General features: G+C 40.4%; 1 protein-coding gene across 1 annotated transcript in view; it reads left to right on the top strand.

Moving 5' to 3' along the window:
- RASGEF1B (RasGEF domain family member 1B) overlaps positions 1 to 15,642 on the top strand; it is a 653,319-nt gene that overhangs the window by 460,361 nt on the left and 177,316 nt on the right. The gene's annotated exons all lie outside the window — the stretch shown is intronic.

The raw sequence follows: 15,642 nt of genomic DNA, 5'->3' as shown, positions 1-15,642 counted from the left end.
ACACCAGCACCTCAAAACTTCCGTTTGCTGCTGCAAGAAAAAAGAGAACAAAGACAATGCACTCTCTTTATGTTTGCTCAGACCTTGCCCCTTTCTCCGATAGGACCATGTCTTTCTCCAACAAGACCTCAGGGGGATTGGGAGGGATTCCCATTCAGGAGGAAGAGAAAAACAGTTATAGTAAGTACACAGCCAGTGACCCATACTGTGGAGGGATCACTAATGTTTAACATAAAAGCCCTTGGAGAGGAAAGGAGTGGTGGCGGGAGGAACTGGGAGATTGGGACTGAGGCAAATACTCTTGATACTATGTATAGTGAGCATGCTAAATTGCTTGGTCTTGTGGGACTTTTTGCAGCCTTATTGACTGTGGCCTTCCAGGCTCCTCTGTCCGTAGGATTCTTCAGGCAAGAATACTGGAGTGGGTTTCCATGCCCTCCTTCAGGGAATCTTCCCGGCCCAGGGATCGAACCTGAGTATCTTGCATCTCCTGTATCAGCCGGCAGGTTCTTTACCACTAACACCACCTGGGAAGCCCTTATGTATCGAATAGATAACTAATGAGAACATACTGTACAGCGAATTCTACTTATTGCATTCCAAGACCTGAATGGAGAGAAAGTCCAAAAGGGAGGGGATATATGTTTATGTACGGCTGATTCATTGTGTTGTACGGTAGAAACTAATACAACATTGTAAAGCAGCTATACTCCGATAAAGATAAATTTTAAAAAGGTCCTTGGAGAACACAGAATTGACTTTTTGGGTCAAGTTGTTTGGTTTAACAAGATTTGAAATTTAGGGCTAGAACTAAATAATGATAATTACATAAATGTTTTTGCAAAAAACACTTCAAGCAAAATTTTTTTAGGAAATTAAAGGAAAACATCACAGAAGGATGTCAACATGTAGTCACTGACCCACTTGAGTAATTGGATCAAGACTCTCTGGCTTGTTGGAAAAATTTGGATCTAAACCAGCTCTCTCAGCATTCATTTCCTTTACCCTCATTGAGTCGGAATTTGTTGTTGTTATTGTTGTTGTTTTTAATCTCTCATTAATGTAAAATTGCTCCAGCAGAATCCATCTTTCTGAGTAGAGATGTCTATGTGGGCCTGACCTCCAAGGCCCCATGAAACATGAAAAGCAAGTGCTTACTATCTTCTGAAGACAACAGATTCTGGTTTTTTATCTTATTATGAAGGAAATTCCGTCATACCAGCTCAGTCACTGACCTCGAGCTCTCGGGCTTGGCAGGAGGAGTTGTGCATAGTCTCAACAAGCCCAGTTATCATAAATTCACCCTGCTCCTCGTGGGAAATGTTTGCAGAGAGTGACTATATGAACAGGCAATTGATGAACTTATATTGACACATCACAGTCACCCAAAGCCCACAGTTTACCTTAGGGCTCATTCTTCGTATATAATAACAGAATAACATATATCTATCAATGTATAGTATCGCACAGAAGTAGTTTCACTACCCTATAAATCCTCTGTGGTTTGCTTATTCATTCCTTCCCCTACTTCCTGGCAACCACTGATTTTTTTAATTAATTAATTTTTAGTTGAAGGATAATTGCTTTACAGTATTTTATTGGTTTCTGCCATATGTCAACATGCATCAGCCATAGATATACGAATGTCCCCTCCCTCTGGAACCTCCCTCCCACCTCCCACCCCTTTGCACTCCTCTAGGTTGTCACAGAGCCCCGGTTTGAGTTCCCTATTAATTGCCACTGGCGGTCTGTTTTCCATATGGTAGTGTATGTTTCAATGCCGCTCTCTCCATTTGTCTCACCATCTCCCTTCTCACTCCCGTGTTCCCAAGTCTGTTCTCTATGCCTGCATTTCCATTGCTGCCCTGCAAATAGGTTCATCAATACATCTTTCTAGATTCCATGCATGTGAGCATGCTGTCTCTTCAGTCGTGTCTGACTCTTTACTATCCTGTGGACAGTAGCCTGCCAGGCTCCTCTATCCATGGGATTCTCCAGGCAAGAATACTGGAGTGGGTTGCCATGCCCTCCTCCAGGGGACCTTCCTGACCCAGGGATTGAACCCATGTCTCTTATGTCTCCTGCATTGGCAGACGGGTTCTTTACCACTAGCGCCACCTGGGAAGCTCCCTAGATTCCATATATATGCACTAATCATTAATACATGGTATTTGTTTTTATTTTTCTGACTTACTTCATTCTGAATAATAGGCTCTAGTTTCATCCACCCCATTAAAACAGACTCAAGTGTGTTCCTTTCAGTGGCTGAGTAATATTCCATTGTATATACATACCACAACCTCTTTATCCATTTATCTGTCAATGGACATCTAAAGAAGCCAATCGGAGAAAGCTGCATAGTGTGTGATTCCGACTCTGTGACATTCTGGAAAAGGTAAAGCTGTGGAGGCAATAAAAAGATCAGTGGTTGGAAACCACTTAGCCTTTTCTGGAATGTCACAGAGTTGGAATCATACAGCATGTAGCTTTTTCAGACTGGCTTCTTTCACTACTAATATGCATTTAAATTTCCTCCAGGTCTTTTCATGGTTTCATAGCTCATTTCTTTTTAGCACGGAATGGTATTCCATTGTCTAGTACCACAATTTGTCTATCCATTCACCTACTGAAGAACATTTCGGTTGCTTTCAAGTTTTGGCAGTTATGCGTAAATCTGCTATTAACATCTGTTTACAGGGTTTTTGTGTGAACATAAGTTTTTAACTCCCTTGGTACGTACCAAGAAGTGTGATTGCTGGATTGCATGGTCAGGGTATATTTAGTTTTGTTAGGAAATTGCCAAACTGTCTTCCAAAGGGGTTGTACCACTTTCCATTCCCCTGTTGCTTCACACTCTCACCAGCATTTGGTGTTGTCAGTGCTCTGAATTTTGGTTGTTCTAATATGTGTGTGCTATGTCATTTTAATTTGCATTTCTCTAATAATGTATGATGTGAAGCATTGTTTCATATACTTATTTGCCATCTGTATTCTGTATATCTTCTTTGGTGAGGTGTCTTTTAAGATCTTTGGCCCATTTTTTAAGCTCAGTTCAGTTCAGTTCAGTCGCTCAGACATGCCCAACTCTTTGTGACCCCATGAATCACAGCATGCCAGGCCTCCCTGTCCCTCACCAACTCCCGGAGTTCACACAAACTTATGTCCATCAAGTTGGTAATGCCATCCAGCCGTCTCATCCTCTGTCGGCCCCTTCTCCTCCTGTTCCCAATCCCTCCAAGCATCAGGGTCTTTTCCAATGAGTCAACTCTTTGCACGAGGTGGCCAAAGTACTGGAATTTCAGCTTTAACATCATTCCTTCCAAAGAACACCCAGGACTGATCTCCTTTAGGATGGACTGGTTGGATCTCCTTGCAGTCCAAGGGACTCTCAAGAGTCTTCTCCAACACCACAGTTCAAAAGCATCAATTCTTCGGTGCTCAGCTTTCTTCACGGTCCAACTCTCACATCCTACATGGCCACTGGAAAAACCATAGCCTTGACTAAACAGACCTTTGTTGGCAAAGTCTGCTTTTTAATATGCTATCTAGATAGTTGTTTTCTTACTGTTGAGTTTTCATTATTTTTTGTATATTTTGGATAACAATTCTTTATCAGGTATGTTCTTTGCAGATGTATTTTCCCATCTTCTCAGTCCCTTGACGCTGCTTTTTGCAACACAGAAGTTTTTAATTTTAAAGTCCAGCTTGTCAATTATATCTCTCATAGGTGGTACCTTTGATGCTATATCTAAAAAAGTTATTGACATACATCCCAAGGTCATCTATGTGTTCTCCTATGTTATCTCCTAGGAATGCGGTAGTGTTGCTTTTTACATTTAGGTCATATGAGTTTATTTTTGAGAAAGGTGTTAGGTCTGTGTCCAGATTCACTTTTTGTTTTCCCTGTGAGTGTCTAGTTGGTACAACACCATTTGCTGAAAAGACTATCTTTGCTCCATTGTGTTGCCCCTTGGCTCCTTTGTCAAAGATGAGTTGAATATAGTTATGCCAGTCTGTTTCTGGGCTCTGTATTCTGTTCCATTGATTTTTTTCCCCCATTCTTTTGCCAGTACTATGTCTTGATCACTGTAGCTTCTTTCTAGTCATTTTCATTGGTTTTTTGTACACACACACACTTCAGGAGGCTGAAGCAAATGGGCATGGCTGCAATTTATAGCTGCTTTGAGTGTAGGCTATTTTCAAATCAAGTTCATTTTCAGAGTGTATGAGAATTCTTAGACCCTCAAAATCAGGACACCTGCACTGGACTGATATTAGATTCAGTTCAGTTCAGTTCGGTCGCTCAGTTGTGTCTGACTCTTTGTGACCCCATGAATTGCATCACGCCAGGCCTCCCTGTCCATCACCAACTCCCGGAGTTCACTCAAACTCATGTCCATCGAGTCCGTGATGCCATCCAGCCATCTCATCCTCTGTCATCCCCTTCTCCTCCTGCCCCCAATCCCTCCCAGCATCAGAGTCTTTTCCAACGAGTCAACTCTTCACATGAGGTGGCCAAAGTATTGGAGTTTCAGCTTTAGCATCAGTCCTTCCAATGAACACTCAGGACTGATCTCCTTTAGGATGGACTGGTTAGATCTCCTTGCAGTCCAAGGGACTCTCAAGAGTCTTCTCCACCACCACGGTTCAAAAGCATCAATTCTTCGGCACTCAGCTTTCTTCACAGTCCAACTCTCACATCCATACATGACCACTGGATAATCCATAGCCTTGACTAGACGGACCTTTGTTGGCAAAGTAATGTCTCTGCTTTTGAATATGCTATCTAGGTTGGTCATAACTTTTCTTCCAAGGAGTAAGTGTCTTTTAATTTCATGGCTGCAGTCACCATCTGCACTGATTTTGGAGGCCCCCAAAAATAAAGTCTGACACTGTTTCCACTGTTTCCCCATCTATTTCCCATGAAATGATGGGACCAGATGCCATGATCTTCGTTTTTTGAATGTTGAGCTTTAAGCCAACCTTTTCACTCTCCTCTTTCACTTTCATCAAGAGGCTTTTTAGTTGCTCTTCACATTAGATTACAAAAAGCAAATAAACACCTGCATCTCCTCCATGGTTTTCGTTAAATTAACACAACTCAGAGCTACATTTCAAATGTGTGTATGGAATCTTTTAAAAAGTAACCAAGCAAATAAATCCCCTTAATCCATTGCAAGGTTTAATATTAAGCTGAATTCCTAGATAATGTTAAGACTAACACTGACTTTAGATAAATTCCAAATTTCAGCCAAAACAAATAGATTTCATAGAGAATAGAGTTCAAATTCTGTCAAAGAGCAGGAGGACTCTCTTGCGCAAACATTAGTGAAATAACTCTTTCTTCCTCTATGAATTCTGTCATGCATTCCCTTACTCTCTCATCTATTTGGTGATTAGGTACAGAAATTCCTTAGTTCTTATCATGCCAGGTCAAGGTGAGTCCAGGAATAGACCAAATGTAATAATAAATTAAGGTGGATCAACCTCTGTTTCTCATTTCTTTTGCTATTTATATACATACACTGATACTAAAAGGTAAATCCTAAAATTAAAGAGAGAAAGTTAAGAAGAATGTAGTGGCTATATTGCCATGTTCAATTTGTATGTTTAACTTCCCTAGAACTTTAAGTAAATACATTAACATCATACATTGGGAAATAAAGAATTAGAAGGAGAATGACTCAGTGAAACTAAACACCAGTTTGGCAAATAAAGCACCTAAATACCAGGTTCCAAACCTGCAGTGATGGCTCATCCTCTGTGTTTCTTAGATTTTTTTAAAAAAGCAATTCAAAACCTAAATGGATTTTTCTCCATTGAGAGTTTGTCTAATACTTCACTGTCTTTAACCGTCAAGTACACTTTTATAATGCAAAAGAAATTTTATTTATGATTATAAATTAGATGGAAGAGACACTCAGGAAGAATAAACTTTCCTTTCAGAATATTGAGGATCAGAAAGAAAGTGTTCCTTGAGTGCGACTACTGGGCTTTATGTTTTCCTATTGTTGCACAGGTGGGCTTTGCATTTGCTGTGTGTCTGCCCTTTTCCAAAGGAAGCTGCCTTTTCCCAACAATTGGTAGGTGTTTGTTTCCCTGCCCACAAATATGACTGGGGATGAAGTCCATGAAGGTATTCAGGCTCACCTGGCATAATATATGAAGGAGTCAGCTGCCCACATTCTGTAAGCTGAAGTGTCCCCCCAACCAGGAGTAGCAGCTGATGTTTATGTGCTCACATCAGCCTAAGCTGAAAAAGTAGAAAGTACCAACACCAAAAAGTAGCTTTGTGTTTGGATAGAGGGTACAGTTTTCACTTCTCTTCAAGGCTGATTAATGACATGATTTGTACCAGCAATCACTTGTCAATTATAAGCAGCAGGCAGCAGATGATACTATAACTGTCTGCTGGATGATAATTTTTAGAGAGGAGTGTTCAAAAATAAAATTGGTTTAGGAAACAGTGTAATTAAAAAAGCAGCCAAGAGAAAATACGTCAGCTGTTCTTATAGCCCTACTCTGCCCTTGTCTATTCGGCTAAGAGTTTTTTCCTAGGGATTGATTGTTACTGCTAAGTCACTTCAGTCGTGTCCAACTCTGTGCGACCCCATAGACGGCAGCCCACCCGGCTCCCGAGTCCCTGGGATTGTCCAGGCAAGAACACTGGAGTGGGTTGCCATTTCCTTCTCCAGTGCATGAAAGTGAAAAGTGAAAGTGAAGTTGCTCAGTCATGTCCGATTCTTAGCGACCCCATGGACTGCAGCCCACCAAGCTGCTCCGTCCATGGGATTTTCCAGGCAAGGGTACTGGAATGGGGTGCCATTGCTTTCTCCATTGATTGTTACTATCAGTTTCTAAATGGATTCCAGTGTTGCCTTCAGACATGATTCCATAACTGCAGTTGCATGGTGTATAGAAATGCCCTTGAGCGTGCATGCTTGCGTGCATTCTCAGTCACTTCAGTAGTGTCTGGCTCTTTGCAACCCTATGGACTGTAGTCCACCAGGCTTCTCTGTCTCCAGGCAAAAATACTGGAATGGGTTACCATGGCCTCCTCCAGGGGATCTTCCTGACTCAGGGATCAAACCTGTGTCTTCTGCATTGCAGGGACAATGCAGAGCCACCAGGGAAGCCGGGAAATGCCCTAGTGGGTTTCTCTGGTGGCTCAGCTGGTAAACAGTCCGCCTGCAGCGCAGGAGACCTGGGTTCAGTCCCTGGGCTGGGAAGATCTCCTAGACGAAGGCATGGCAACCGACACCAGTATTTTTGCCTGGTGACTCCCCATGGACAGAGGAGCCTGGCGGGCTATAGTCTATGGGGTCGAAAAGAATCAGACGACTGAGCAGCTTAGCACAGCACACATGCCAAATCTGTTCAGTTTCACTTGTTTCTATTAATTGTGCCTAAACCAATAACACTTTGTGCCAAGCAAACAACAAACTCTACCACCAACAGAACAAGACCACCAACCAACAAACCAAAACACATCAGTGTCATAATCTGTAAAATTCTAATAGGTTAAATCAGTTCAATATTTTGAACTGAGTCAGATTTAGTATTTACCTGTAAAAAAAAAAATGAAACATAACAAAAACAATTATATTCCTTCCCTACTCTGTTCTCCTTCTATAAAAATAAAAGGCATCCTTCAAAGAAAGACCAGTGTAGGTGGTGAAGACATATATTGCTGTTTATGACCTAGCAGTGCTCCATAATGTTTTAGAAAGACTGTAAAATATTTTATGAATATGAATTACCATTATTCCCTAAGACTCTATTTAGCAGAGCTGGACTATAGCATCAATGTCTGCCAGTAACTGAAGAATATTGGCAAGCAGTTTGTCATGCTCACCGCTCCATGGAATGTTCATCCTTTCTGAGTCACATCTACCACCTTGCCTTGGATGCTCTGCACAGACACTGGGGAAAATAAGGAATCCTGAAAGACTGCTGGTGCTACTTGATATCATTTAGAGTTAACAGGATCTGCTTTACATGTCCTTCATAAATTAATCAGCTTTTTTCTTAGCTTCAGAAAAAGAAATTATCAATATTGTATGTTGACGAGAAGCATAGATTTTGCAGGCAGACAATGTTGGGTTCAAATTCTTACTTTGTCATTACATAGATGATCTTAAGCCATTTATTTCAGTTTATTAAATGTAAGTTTCCCAGTTTGCATAAATACTAATCATACTTCATAGGATTTTGCCTAATTCAATGCCTTGGATATCATTGTTGAGTGAGAATGATTAACTGGGGTTATCTCTGACTATTTAACTATTGATCTAGGGGGGAGAGAGAGAGTGTGTGTGTGTGTGTGTGTATGTGTGTGAACACTTAGTTACAATATCTGATTAAAAAGTAATCAATACAAGGTGGTTACATAATGGCATCAGGACCTCTCTCCCTGCTACTCCTAACCTATAGCATTCCTCTCCGGATTTTTGCACATGTCTCATGAAGTTCTTATTTGTAAGCAATAGGAACCAGCTAATAGAAACAGAAAAAGAAATGTGATATAGTCCCAGAATGGTACACATGGCAGTAAAAGAAAATGAACTATTGCCATATACAATGCCTATAATATATCTGTTTTACAGTTTTACCTTTCATAATAGAATTTCAGATTAAATGTCCCTGGCATGTGTCCTCTCTACTATCACTGTAAATTCCATTTCTTTTGTTTCTTTGAGAGAAAGTAATCTTTCTGTGCGGCTTTCCTGGTGGCTAGGTGGTAAAGAATCTACCTGCCAATGCAGGAGGTGTGGGTTTGATCCCTCTGTCAGGAAGATCCCCTGGAAGAGGAACTGGCAACCCACTCCTGTATTCTTGCTGGAGAATCCCATGGACAGAGGTGCCTGGTGGGTTACAGTCCATGGGGTCGCAAAAGAGTCGGACACAATTTAATGACCAAACAATAACAACCACCTTTGTGTGGTGCTGGCCAGGCTCCTCTGCCCATGGAATTTTTCCAGGCAAGAAAACTTGCCTGGAATTTCCAGGGGATCTTGCTGACCCAGGTGTCAAGCCCTCATCTCTTGTGTCTCTTGTATTGGCAGGCAAGTTTTTTACCTCTGAGCCTCCTGGGAAGCCCTCTTCTCTCTTATTGTGAATGAAATCCAACATGCCATCTCTCCCAGGGAATTTCACACATTAAAAATTTTGCTGTTAATTACAGAATGAATATCTTTTCCCTAGAAAAGAAATTTCAAGTGCAGATAATCCAAAGGTGGGCTTCCTAACCTCTGCACTTGAAATTGTATCACCTATTTGCTCTTTGGGAGAATTAGGCCCATGGCTATGGCTCCATTTGTGGTCTGCCAAATATTAAATATTAAATCAAATTATTAGTATGAATTTTATCTTTTATATCTATATTGTACAATGTCAGATTTAAATGTCAGTATAAGAGCACTGAACTTATCTGCTGACTTCCTGAAATTGTACAATTAGTGCTTAGCAGCTTGTGTGCACGTGTGTGTCATTCTTAGCAGAATGGCAGACACACTGCACAACAGGGTGTGTGCATGGGAGAAAACAAAAATATTTGGTGGCAGCGAAAAGTTTGAATTGAAGCAAGAAGGCAGGGAAAGGCCAAAATGTAGTACAAATTTTACATCAATGAAGGCATTTAAAATCAGGGCTCCACAGTGGGGAGTGCTCTTTGGGCCTTTTGGTGCCCAGGGCAGACCCTGAGGCAAACAAACTACCCCTCAGCTGTACCCGCCTCATGTCCTTTCTTTCTCCTGGAGTCTATAGTCTGTGCCTCTGTCTCCACTCCTTAACTCTCTACACCTCTGTCTTTCCTGGTTTGTGACCACAGTGGCCTAAATATTTGCCAAGCTCCTAGTCTCTCCTCCTCTCAAATGCATGCTCCTGTCTGCTGTCCAGAAAATCCATTCACATATTGCTATAAAAGTATCGTGGGCCTCTTACCTACTTCTCCAGAGTCAGCACGCTCTACCTCTGTCTCACTCTTTAAGATCTAACAGCCCCAAATTATCTGTGGTTCATATAAAAACCCTAGAGTAGGAAATGGCAACCCATTCCAGTATTCTTGCCTGGAAAATTCCATGGACAGAGGCGGCTGGTGGGCTATAGTCCATGGGGTCCCAGAGAGTCAGACATAAAAACTCAACACTCCTTTGACACCATACGTCTCTTTCTCTATCCCCAGCAACCCACCACCCCCCAGCCACCCTGCCCCATACCACTTCTTTGACTACCTAACTTTGTCCTCCTGGCCTCAGCTCCTGTACCACCTTTCTCCAGAAACCTTCTGGTCACAGGAACCCTTCTCCTGGCTGGGCCAGCTGCTCTCCCTTTTCTCCGACTGCATCTTCTATATATCTGTGTCCTGAATGTGCACCACTCCTTTGAATATTATCTGTTCACCTCTCTCTCCCACTAGACTGGGAGGCGTCCCTGAGAGTAAGACAGCATCGTATTCACCTGAGTACCCCCAGGGCCTGCTCAGCACTGATGTACAAAATCCTGTCCATGCAAACATCTGCATCTGTTTTGTCACTAGTCAAGGCAACATCCAGTTTATTTGGAAACCTTTCTACACCAGCTGCTTGTGCTTAAGTCCCTTCAGTTGTGTCTAACTCTTTGTGACCTTATGGACTGTAGCCCTCCAGGCTCTTCTGTCCAAAGGATTTACCAAGCAGGAATACTGGAGTGGATAGCCATTTCCTCCTCCAGAGGATCTTCCTGACCCAGGGATAGAATCCGCATCTCTTATGTCTGTCTCCTGCATTGGCAGGTGGGTTCCTTACCACTGGTTCCACCTAACTGCCTCAAAGTCCCCCAAAGCTTCTCTGCTAAAAGTCCTTCCTCCTGATATTGAATTTGTTTGTTGTTTTGTTTTTGCTGGGAAGCTGTCTATTCATTTTCTAGGGTTTCCAAATTGGGTGACTGAAACAACAGAAAATTACTTTCTCATGGTTCTGTGAGGCTAGAAGTCTGAGATGACTCTGTCACCAGAGTTGGTTTGAGACTTCCCTCCTTGGCTCACAGATGGCCATGTTCTTGTATCTTCACATGACCTTCCTTACGTGTGCATCTGTGTATACATTGCCTCTTCTTATAAGGACTGCAGTTATTTGGATTGGGGCCCACGCTGATTATCTCATTTTAACTTAATCATCTCTTGAAACAAGCTATCTCTAAGTACAGTTACATGCTGAGGTCCTGGGAGTTAAGACCGCAATGTATGATTTTGAAATAAGCTTATAACTTGCTGCTTACCTATTGATACTTTCCCCTAAGTTTGCCACTGGTCACCAAGCAGATCCCATCTGCAAAGATGCAAGTTACAGCATCCTTCCCTCCTTCCTGTAAAAGTTCCATATGATTATTTTATTAGCCTATACTTCCTGAATCATTTTGCATATGATATTGACCTCCAGTGATACATGGGAGGTCAGTACAAGGGAGAGGACTATTTCTTCTTTTATGTGATATTTTCTCACGTTTGGATAGATGATGACTTTGCATTTTTATTTTCCTTCCTATTTTTTCTGAACTCCTAGATAATTTAGGGTTCTTATCATATAAGTGAATGGACAAATTGTGTGGGGTTAACTATCACACCTAGGTTTTGATGTATCAAAAAGCTGTACAATTTTTATGTGTTGTTGATTGTTTTCAGATACATTGCCTTATAGGATCTTCTTTTTAAAAACAGCAAATTATATACTATACTTTTTATTGCTAAAGAAATGCGGAACCCCAAAGAGGTCATATACCAAGTGAGTGTCAAAGATTTTCAGAAACCCAAGACTTCAGAATGAGGGACCACAGCTATTTTTGCTTTATCATTATTATCTTGTTTACAAGGTCCTTTGAGCCAGACTTCTACTTTTATTTATATATTTATTTTTGCTCTTTCTTTTTCTTTTTCTTTTACTTTATTTTACTTTACAATACTGTATTGGTTTTGCCATACATCAACATGAATCTGCCATGGCTGTACACGTGTTCCTAATCCTGAACCCCCCTCCCTCCTCTCTCCCGATACCATCAGACTTCTACTTTTAAAATAAGCATTTATGTTTATGAGCCAATTCTTATTTTATTAACTCATGATTGATTATTTTTTAATATTTAAAATATTTGTATTTTAGACTTTGTGTTTTACTTAAAATTTTTAAGTATAATTTATAATTTAAAAGTTCTGAATATTTTTAATTTAAAAGTAAATACACCATTTGAACTTAATTGATGTTTCTAAATAATTTACTTGTGCCTTTTATAATTTTTTAAAATCTATAATTGCTATAAATTTTATTGAAACATTTTTATAAACCTTGATATTGCTTATATAATCAATATTTTATATAAAAAGTCATAAATTTAGTATAGAGCTAAGTTACAGTAACTCAGAGGATAATTTTCTGACTGACAGTAGAGGAGAAAATGTATTAAATTATAATAGGGAATTGAAGATACCTAATATTTTACTTTGAAGAGGGCACCAAGGAAGAATAACAATAAGCCATTTGTCATTAACATGAAAAATGATCTGAGCATTATTATGTAAGTTTTTTTGCTGACTTGAATTTTAATTCAAATCCTCCAGATAAGCCTATGACGTAGGTATCATCATGTTGTATGTTTGTGGAAACAGATGCTTAGTGATTCAGCAACCTACTCTAGGTCTCCATGCTAGCATGTTATGAGGCTGGAATTTGATCCCGTGCCTCTGACTCCGTCGCCATTCTTGTTTCATTGTGACACAAGCTGAAGAAATTACAGAGAGACACGTAGTCAGCAATTACTCATTGAAACCAATGACATGTTGGATTCAGACACTTGAAGCCAATGAAGCCCATAAAAGAGGCATTGCTTGGCTTTGGTTGGTCATCTAACACTTGAGTTTCCAATCTCTATGACCCTTGGTATCTTCATCTATAAATATGAGATTAATTGTGGCATCTTCCTCAAAAGTTTGCTGTGTTGAAAAAAGTGTGTGTATGAGAATTCATGATACATGAATACATGATACACATATGATACATGGTAGTTGTGTAAACTTATTTAGATATTGTGTTTTACTTATAGTCTAATCCTTTCAAAAAGCAGTATAGATAGTAAATAGCAAAAGCCACAAAAATGTCCATAATTTTGGCATAGGAACCCTACTCCTGGAAAAATATTCTAAAGAAATGATTTAAAAGACCAAAAAAGAGTATATTTTCATAGGTATTAACTGCAGGGGAAAATAGTTTGATAGTTCCTCAAAATGTGAAATATAGAAATGTCTTATGATCTGGCATTTCCATACCTAGTTGTATAACCAAGAGAAATGAAAATTTGTACATGAATGTTCATAAATGCCTTATTCATAATAGCCCCAAAGTAAAAACAACTTATATGAATAAATAGATCAATAAAATATGGTATCTCCATTTAAAGGAACTTTTTTGGACAACAAAAAACGATGAAGGATGATATATCCTACAACATGGATAATCTTTGAGACCATTACACTAGATGAAACTCACAGAAGACCCAGCATATTGTATGATTTCATTTATGTAAATATAAAATGTTTAGAATGGGCAAAAACACAAGTAGAAAGTTGACTAATGTTTGCCTAGGACTAGGGGGAGGGGATGGGGAAATGGTGGAGAGTTACTAATACGTAAAGGGTTTCTTCTGGCAGGGACACAGATACTTTAAAATTACATTGTGGTAATGGCTGCACAAACCTAGACAACATATTACAAAGCAGAGACATTACTTTGCTAACAAAGGTCCGTATAGTTAAAGCTGTAGTTTTTCCAGTAGTCATGTATGTACGTGAGAGTTGGACCATAAAGAAGGCTGAGCACTGAAGAACTGATGCTTTAGAACTGTGGTGCTGGAGAAAATTCTTGAGAGTCCCTTGGATGGCAAGATCAAACCAGTCAATCCTAAAGGGAATCAACCCTGAATATTCATTGGAAGGACTGATGCTGAAGCTGAAGCTCCAATACTTTGGCTACCTGATGCGAAGAGCTGACTCATTGGAAAAGACCCTGATGCTGGGGAAGATTGAAGGAGGGAGGAGAAGGGGATGACAGAGGATGAGATGGTTGGATGGTATCAGCGACTCCATGGACTTGAGTTTGAACTAACTCCAGGAGATGGTGATGGACAGGCAAGCCTGGTGTGCTGCAGTCCATGGGCTTTGCAAAGAGTCAGACATGACTGAGCAACTGAACAACAACAATAGCTGCACAACCTTGTGTTTTTTTTTTTTTTTTAGAAATATTGAATTGTATACCTTAAATGGGTGAAGTGGATGGCATGTGAATTGTATCAACAGAACTGTTTTAAAAACTTCAAAAAAAAATTACAGCAAAACAATGGAAATAAAATATGTATCAGGATAGTAAATGACATTATACTCCATCCTGTTGATGGAACATGATGTAATCACTAAAAATTATAAGCCCTAAAACTACATAACAACACAGAACATATGTAAGGTGATGTTCAGAGTAAAGCAAAGTGATGTTGTAGCTAAATATACATTCATCTGGATAAAGGCTGGCAGGAAACTCAGAGAGAGGAGACTGTGGTGAGAGGGATGTGCCACTTTCTTTCAAAAGTCTCATTGTTGAGCATTTTGAAGGCACTTGTTTTAATGTGTTTTGTAATGGCAGCCTTGTGGTAAGTACAGGTGGTACTGAAGATGCATAAAACATAGGAAAGGAAGGCAAAAGCACAAGGGACATTTAAAAATCAACATGTAAAATATCTAAGAATTAGAAATTGACATGCCAAGACTCAGCGGAGCATTTAAGGGAAATGCATATTGGGGGAGGCACTGAAGAATATTTAAGCAGCTCAGGTTCTCCCAGGATTCTGCCCAGAAACTTAAAAACTGGAATGCCTGCGAGTCTGTTCTTCCCCATGAGCCTCTCTCTGCTCATAGGTTTTGAGGGGAGGGGATTTTCATATACCGGAGCTGGTGCGGGTCTGTGATAATAACCCAGAGGAAGTGGGAACACTTAGCAGCGGGTGCAGTTTACTTAAGTTCACCAAAATTGTACTGGAGTGTGGAAAAAGGGAGGAAGTCTGGTCAAGCCTGAGTGAGTCAACATTTAATGGCCCTCCACCCAGCTCTCCTCCCTTCCCAAGGCCACCTCACCTCTGTGTCTATGTGCTTGACCCTTGCTAAGAAGGAACTCCGGCTGGCCTGGGTGGGGTGAACCCAGGTTCCTGTTGATTGGTCCCAACTCTTATGTTGCGGGGACAGAGAGTAGAGGGGCAGAGCCATGGGGCCTGGCCCCTCCTGTCTATGTAGCTATATCACATCCCTTTTAGGAACTTTCCCTTCCCTGGTTCCCACTAAATGTTTGAAATATATTCCCCTCCTGAGTCCCAGAAGCAGCTGTTGAAAGTACTGCTCATAAGTTTGCTGTGTTGAAAAAAGTGTGTATACATATGTGTAACACATACACATATGTGATACACATATGACATACGGTAGCTGTGTGAACCAGCCCAATCCTTTTGAAAAGCAGTATAAATAGTAAATCACAAGAGCCATAAAAATGTCCATATCTTTGGCATAGGAACCCTACTCCTGGAAAAATATTCTAAAGAAATGATTCAAAAGGCCAAAAATAAAAAAGAGTGTAT

This window comes from Oryx dammah, unplaced genomic scaffold (genome assembly GCF_014754425.2).
Source record: "Oryx dammah isolate SB20612 unplaced genomic scaffold, SCBI_Odam_1.1 HiC_scaffold_3, whole genome shotgun sequence".
In the NCBI taxonomy this organism is placed as follows: Eukaryota; Metazoa; Chordata; class Mammalia; order Artiodactyla; family Bovidae; genus Oryx; species Oryx dammah.
The sequence above is the reverse complement of the archived record's forward strand: the minus strand, read 5'-3'. Positions and strand labels throughout refer to the sequence as shown.